Raw genomic sequence first — 7,390 nt, forward strand, 5'->3', positions numbered from 1 at the left:
GGATTGACTAACATTTGAAAACCTAAGAATCACAAAAATATTTGGTCAAGACCAACATCTCAAAATCCCCATGAATTTTGTATTCCACGATAGTGTGGACGTATACAAATTCTAAAAGGAGATTTTATCCATTAATTTTTATTATCTTGTCAACCTATGATAAATAAAATTAATAGTTGGTGTCACGCCCCAGAGGAGTCCCTGTCCGAAAAAATTTAGACATCACCTCCCTTGTACGACGGACAATATGAAACATTACTACATACAAAATATACATCAGCCACACTCGGCTGGAATATATATATACCATACAAAATGGGAACAACACCACCACACAGTTTAATATACTCAGCCTACTCGGCTGGACAAAAAAAATAAAATAAGCACAACGGAAAGAAAACGGAGAGAAAACCCACAAATTGCAAAGTTATCAAAACATCACAAATACCAAGTCCACACAACAAGTATCAAAACATAGTTCTCACAACACCAAATCCAACGAATACGAAATGCAAGTAAAGAGAAACAGAACCAAAATCAATTTTCGAATATGACGCGGGACCCAGGACTGGCAACCGGCATCTCTCCAAGCATCCAAGACTCATCTACTGCTACCTGGCGAAAGAAAACCAATTTGCGAGGTGGTGAGTATTGGAACTCAGCGGGTATAGAAAGATAGTGCATGAATATAACGTAAAACTAGAACGTGAACCAAGAGTATACAGTCTCATAAAGGAATAACAGACACTAAAATAAAGTCATTATGCTCATACCTGAAACCATATCCTATGCTAGGTATAGTAGGTCAGAACTGGTACTAAACTGCTTTAGTACTGCTCATACTACAGAGGTAATAAGCAAGGTATATACATATTTCCAATGTCTAAACATCTACAATGAGAATATATATCAACCTAAGACAGCATATCAACATAAGTGAACAACAGCAAGAAGCAACGACATCATAAATATATCACATTAGCATAAGAAAGCAATAATAACATAAGTAAATAGCAGCAGCCAAAGCAGGCATAATAACAGCGTATGCACGGATGGTCACCCCGCCCACCTCTCTGCACCATGACCCCTGTATGGTCGAGAGGCCGGATCAATGACAACTGTACCACCCAAAGGCCGCCACTCCCGCGAGTGACCGGATGGACAGGTGCTGAGTAGCTAACTAACTACACAACGAAGGGGGTCCCTGCTGCTCGTACTCCAGCTACCACTCACACGAGTGGCCGAGTGTTGCACGACAGGACAAGCGACATCAACTCCAGCTACCACTCTCTTGAGTGGCCGAGTGACATGATGCAAACAATGCAACAATCATCATATATATAAGCGAAGCAGGTATGCTACATGAAGCCAACATGCTCAATATCGTACATAAATAAGCAATAGTCAAGCATACAAACATGGTATCTAGTATCTGCTACTGATCATGGGCAACAACAAGAGACTGTATAGATATAGAACGAATTTCTCAAAGATTGCGTGGAAGTATCAATCACAAGAAAAATAAAAATGGAGTCAAGGTAAACAGTCCTTATCCAAAATGATTCATGCACTAAGGTCAAAGTACTAAAAGAAAGCAAAGCAAGAAGTACCCGCCTCAAAAATGGAAATCGTATCCAAAGGATCTCGGATCTCACGTCAAGACACTCGTCTCGAATCAACATCCCTGATGTGCGAACAACGATTAGATGCTTATCCCTCCGCCAAACATTGTTCTGTTGAAATCAACCCTAGCAAAGACTCAATTCCTTCCAAGAATCAATCCAATGCAGCAACAGAACAAATTCTCTATTAATTAGGTACTGAACATACCTTACCTTAATCTAAATCCAAAGTAACTTCCTCTCTAATTGCAACTGTGAGAGACAGGAAACTGATGACCTCTACCAAAATTGGTGGCCCTATCCAGTCTTAACCCTAGCAGAAATTCTCCACTCATCGATCAGAAATTGAACAAGAACAGAGCAAGGGAAAGTAAGGAGGCAATCATACCTTCTTGTGGCAAGAAATTCCTCGTCAAGCCAGGGAATGGCTAGAATCAGATATTCCAGTGATCGGTGACACCCAACACATACTCACAGCAGAAATCGATCAAAGAAGAAGAGATCGAGAGGTGACCTTGAGCATAGATCCAACAAGATTGAACGACAATGGATCAAGGAATACCGAAGGCATTCGCTTGGTCATCGGTGATGATAGATCAGGAGACAACAGGTAGAAATCGGGAGATGGGCAGCATCATAAAGCTGACAGCGTCGCCTCCCGCGATGGCGATAGCCGATGCCTCACTGGAGGATCTCACGCAGAAGGTTGGTGTCAATGCGTCGGCGTTCGGCAAGACAACATGACCAGGTCGTGAGGGAGAGCGGCGGCGATGGCAAAACTAGGGCATGGACCTCAGCGATGGATAGCCTCCACTATGATCGGGAAAGAGGTGATGGCGCATCCTTGCTCTTGGTCGAAGGCAACTCATGCGGGGAGAGCAGCTCAGAGGGGACGGCGGTGGTGGCCGGCGAGAGGGTGAGGACCGAACTAGGGCAGAGGCACGAGAGGGATCGGACTGCTGGCGCGATCGGGGCTGAGGCGGCCGTCGATCTCTCCGTTGCTTGCCGGTGATGGGTCGAGCTTCAACGAGCGGAGGAGAGGGAAAAGAGAAAGCACAACAGAGTTGGGGAGGAGGAGAAGACGCTGTGCGTCGCGTGAGGGAGAGGGGAAGGAAGGAAATCGACGGTGATGGGTTCGAGATTGGGAAGAAGATGACGCAAGTGGGGATTTAGGGCACGGGTAAGCTTTTAATGAAAAGGAAAAGTAAAACATTTAAGGAAATTAAATATTTCCTCGTTTAAATCGGGTAACTTAAATAGACTTTTCCTTGGCCCAATAATTGATCCCCTTAACCTAACTCATACGAGCTCTAATTAATTCTCAGAAAATTTCTATAATTTCCTAAAAATCTAAATAAGATTATTTAATTAAATAACCTTATTATTTAATTATTAATTGTTAGTATTTTACATTCTCCGTCACTAATAAAAATTTGGTCCCCAAATTTACTACCCAACTTAGGGATTCCTCATCCAAAGATAAACCAAGCAACATACTCGTACGCTACTCCAACCAAATATCAAGCACAAATCTCCAACCGTAAAAGATGACTCTGTGGGCTATGAGCTCACCCTGCATCCGCTACTCCCCCACTACTATCTAACCAAACGTGTGCAAGTCAACAACCTCAGGAATTCATAATCCACTATCAGTAGATCCTCCAACATCTATTGTCAATAAACTTTGATATACCCCCATGATTCAACATTGCATGTCCATGTTGTACCACTACTGAAACGATATTTAGTGGGAAATTTATTATCATAAATCACCAATGAGACAAACCAAACGTATTCTCAACCTTTCAAATACTCAAATATCCACAATACAACAATTATAATCTAAATGGTCCATGAGTCAAGATCCCCCAATGAAATAAGCTTAGGCGAGTTGCTTAATTATCATCTTATGAACCATCATACCAGTACCCGATGTTTATCCTTCTCAAGTATACCATAGCATATCAATTGTATTTTGATATCACAATTCCCATCAATAGAAGCAAACTGTTAGTTCATAGACAACGGCTAGTCTAATGAACCTACCGATAGAAGAAAAGTAGCTATAGTAAAGAACTTTTCCTGTGAAATTCCGGAATATCCAACACTGATGTATAGGTTTTATCCAAATTCTACGTATAATTTACTAAATCAAATCATAAACAGATTGAATCAAAGCCAATATGTATCTTTGCATAGATCATCCTTGGCTATTCCTGCAGATGATACATACAGCATAGCTCAATACTAAAGGACCTTAAAGCATGAATAAGGGAAGCTTTAAACTAAACAAATGTGCAACATTAGACTAAGCCGATGTACAAACTATCCTCTACTACTAAACCAATGCGAGTAAATCTATACTCAATACATCAGGTCCATAAAAATATCTAGGGCACTGTAAACCTAAATAGCAATATCAAGGACTCCTCATGTCCGTACAACAAACATACCCAAAATAAGATCACTGGCACAAAGTCTGTAATCTAATCTTCAACTAAAATCACCAATCCATAAATATCAAGGCATTATACTCTTTAAGATCCTATCAACCTCAAAGACTAAATAGTAGATTATCAAATCTAATATCCACTAATTGATCATCAATAGATAACACATCACCATATCTGATCTAACCAATGACTGACACAATACAAATCATACATGGTATAAACATATGACACAAATAGCTAAACAAGTATACATGGTATAAACAACTACCCAAGTACTAATAAATATGTATTATAACAATTTACAAACATACCTCCTATAGCTTGGAGATGTCCTGCCGCTGCCTGGTCCCAAAACTCGAAAGTCATATCGAGGAATCAACTTACAAAGGGAAAACAAGATAATCGGAACACCAAAAATCATAAATCGAACAAGATCAAAATTCGAAAAACCCAAAACCTAACATTTGACTCGAACCATGCTCTGATACCATAAAATTGGTATCAGATTAACTCAAAAAGTAGTAAATCACAACAAGATCGAAATTCCAAAAACACATAACCCAACATCGAAAATCCATATCACGGAACTTGGCTCTGATACCACTAAATTGTCATGCCCCAGAGGAGTCCCTGTCTGAAAAAATTTCGACAGCACCTCCCTTGTACGGCGGACAATATGAAACATTACTACATACAAAATATACATCAGCCACACTCGGCTGGAATATATATACCATACAAAATGGAAACAACACCACCACGCAGTTTAATATACTCAGCCTACTCGGCTGGACAAAAAAAATAAAATAAGCACAGCGGAAAGAAAACGGAGAGAAAACCCACAAATTACAAAGTTATCAAAACATCACAAATACCAAGTCCACACAACAAGTATCAAAACATAGTTCTCACAACACCAAATCCAACGAATACGAAATGCAAGTAAAGAGAAACAGAACCAAAATCAATTTTCGAATATGACGCGGGACCCAGGACTGGCAACCGACATCTCTCCAAGCATCCAAGACTCATCTACTGCTACCTGGCGAAAGAAAACCAATTTGCGAGGTGGTGAGTATTGGAACTCAGCGGGTATAGAAAGATAGTGCATGAATATAACGTAAAACTAGAAAGTGAGCCTAGAGTATACAGTCACATAAAAGAATAACAGACACTAAAATAAAGTCATTATGCTCATACTTGAAACCATATCCTATGCTAGGTATAGTAGGTCAGAACTGGTACTAAACTGCTACAGTACTGCTCATACTACAGAGGTAATAAGCAAGGTATATACATATTTCCAATGTCTAAACATCTACAATGAGAATATATATCAACCTAAGACAGCATATCAACATAAGTGAACAACAGCAAAAAGCAACGACATCATAAATATACCACATTAGCATAAGAAAGCAATAATAACATAAGTAAATAGCAACAGCCAAAGTAGGCATAATAACAGCGTATGCACGGATGGTCACCCCGCCCACCTCTCTGCACCATGACCCCTGTATGGTCGAGAGGCCGGATCAATGACAACTGTACCACCCAAAGGCCGCCACTCCCGCGAGTGACCGGATGGACAGGTGCTGAGTAGCTAACTAGCTACACAGCGAAGGGGGTCCCTGCTGCTCGCAACTCCAGCTACCACTACCCACGCGTGGCCGAGTGCGGCACGACAGGACAAGCGGCATCAACTCCAGCTACCACTCTCTCGAGTGGCCGAGGATGCGGCATGCATGCAATGACATGATGCAAATAATGCAACAGTCATCATATATATAAGCAGAAACAGGTATGCTACATGAAGCCAACATGCTCAATATCGTACATAAATAAGCAATAGTCAAGCATACAAACATGGTATCTAGTATCTGCTACTGATCATGGGCAACAACAAGAGACTGTATAGATATGGAACGAATTTCTCAAAGATTGCGTGGAAGTATCAAGCACAAGAAAAATAAAAATGGAGTCAAGGTAAACAGTCCTTATCCAAAATGATTCATGCACTAAGGTCAAAGTACTAAAAGAAAGCAAAGCAAGAAGTACCCGCCTCAAAAATGGAAATCGTATCCAAAGGATCTCGGATCTCACGTCAAGACACTCGTCTCGAATCAACATCCCTGATGTGCGAACAACGATTAGATGCTTATCCCTCCGCCAAACATTGTTCTGTTGAAATCAACCCTAGCAAAGACTCAATTCCTTCCAAGAATCAATCCAATGCAGCAACAGAACAAATTCTCTATTAATTAGGTACTGAACATACCTTACCTTAATCTAAATCCAAAGTAACTTCCTCTCTAATTGCAACTGTGAGAGACAGGAAACTGATGACCTCTACCAAAATTGGTGGCCCTATCCAGTCTTAACCCTAGCAGAAATTCTCCACTCATCGATCAGAAATTGAACAAGAACAGAGCAAGGGAAAGTAAGGAGGCAATCATACCTTCTTGTGGCAAGAAATTCCTCGTCAAGCCAGGGAATGGCTAGAATCAGATATTCCAGTGATCTGTGACACCCAACACATACTCACAGCAAAAATCGATCAAAGAAGAAGAGATCGAGAGGTGACCTTGAGCATAGATCCAACAAGATTGAACGGCAATGGATCAAGGAATACCGAAGGCATTCGCTTGGTCATCGGTGATGATAGATCAGGAGACAACAGGAAGAAATCGGGAGATGGGCAGCATCATCAAGCTGACAGCGTCGCCTCCCGCGATGGCGATAGCCGATGCCTCACTGGAGGATCTCACGCAGAAGGTTGGTGTCAATGCGTCGTCGTTCGGCAAGACAACATGACCAGGTCGTGAGGGAGAGCGGCGGCGATGGCAAAACTAGGGCATGGACCTCAGCGATGGATAGCCTCCACTATGATCGGGAAAGAGGTGACGGTGCATCCTTGCTCTTGGTCGAAGGCAACTCATGCGGGGAGAGCAGCTCAGAGGGGACGGTGGTGGTGGCCGGCGAGAGGGTGAGGACCGAACTAGGGCAGAGGCACGAGAGGGATCGGACTGCTGGTGCGATCGGGGCTGAGGCGGCCGTCGATCTCTCCGCTGCTGGCCGGTGATGGGTCGAGCTTCAACGAGCGGAGGAGAGGGAAAAGAGAAAGCGCAACAGAGTTGGGGAGGAGGAGAAGACGCTGTGCGTCGCGTGAGGGAGAGGGGAAGGAAGGAAATCGACGGTGATGGGTTCGGGATTGGGAAGAAGATGACGCGAGTGGGGATTTAGGGCACAGGTAAGCTTTTAAAGAAAAGGAAAAGTAAAACATTTAAGGAAATTAAATATTTCCTCGTTTAAATC

The 7,390-nt window shown here is 42.2% G+C and overlaps 2 long non-coding RNA genes across 2 annotated transcripts; both read right to left on the reverse strand.

Moving 5' to 3' along the window:
• Window positions 1–1,785: 1,785 nt before the first annotated feature.
• On the reverse strand, window positions 1,786–2,789 carry LOC122006292. Its single transcript, XR_006118670.1, has 2 exons — window positions 2,011–2,789; window positions 1,786–1,935 (listed from the first exon to the last, which is right to left on the reverse strand). It is a non-coding gene; the product is annotated as an uncharacterized LOC122006292 (long non-coding RNA).
• A 3,519-nt stretch (window positions 2,790–6,308) lies between these two features.
• LOC122003934 lies at window positions 6,309–6,976 on the reverse strand. The gene is made up of 2 exons (XR_006118165.1): window positions 6,534–6,976; window positions 6,309–6,458 (listed from the first exon to the last, which is right to left on the reverse strand). It is a non-coding gene; the product is annotated as an uncharacterized LOC122003934 (long non-coding RNA).
• Window positions 6,977–7,390: the final 414 nt, after the last annotated feature.

This window comes from Zingiber officinale, chromosome 7B, assembly GCF_018446385.1.
Source record: "Zingiber officinale cultivar Zhangliang chromosome 7B, Zo_v1.1, whole genome shotgun sequence".
NCBI lineage: Eukaryota > Viridiplantae > Streptophyta > Magnoliopsida > Zingiberales > Zingiberaceae > Zingiber > Zingiber officinale.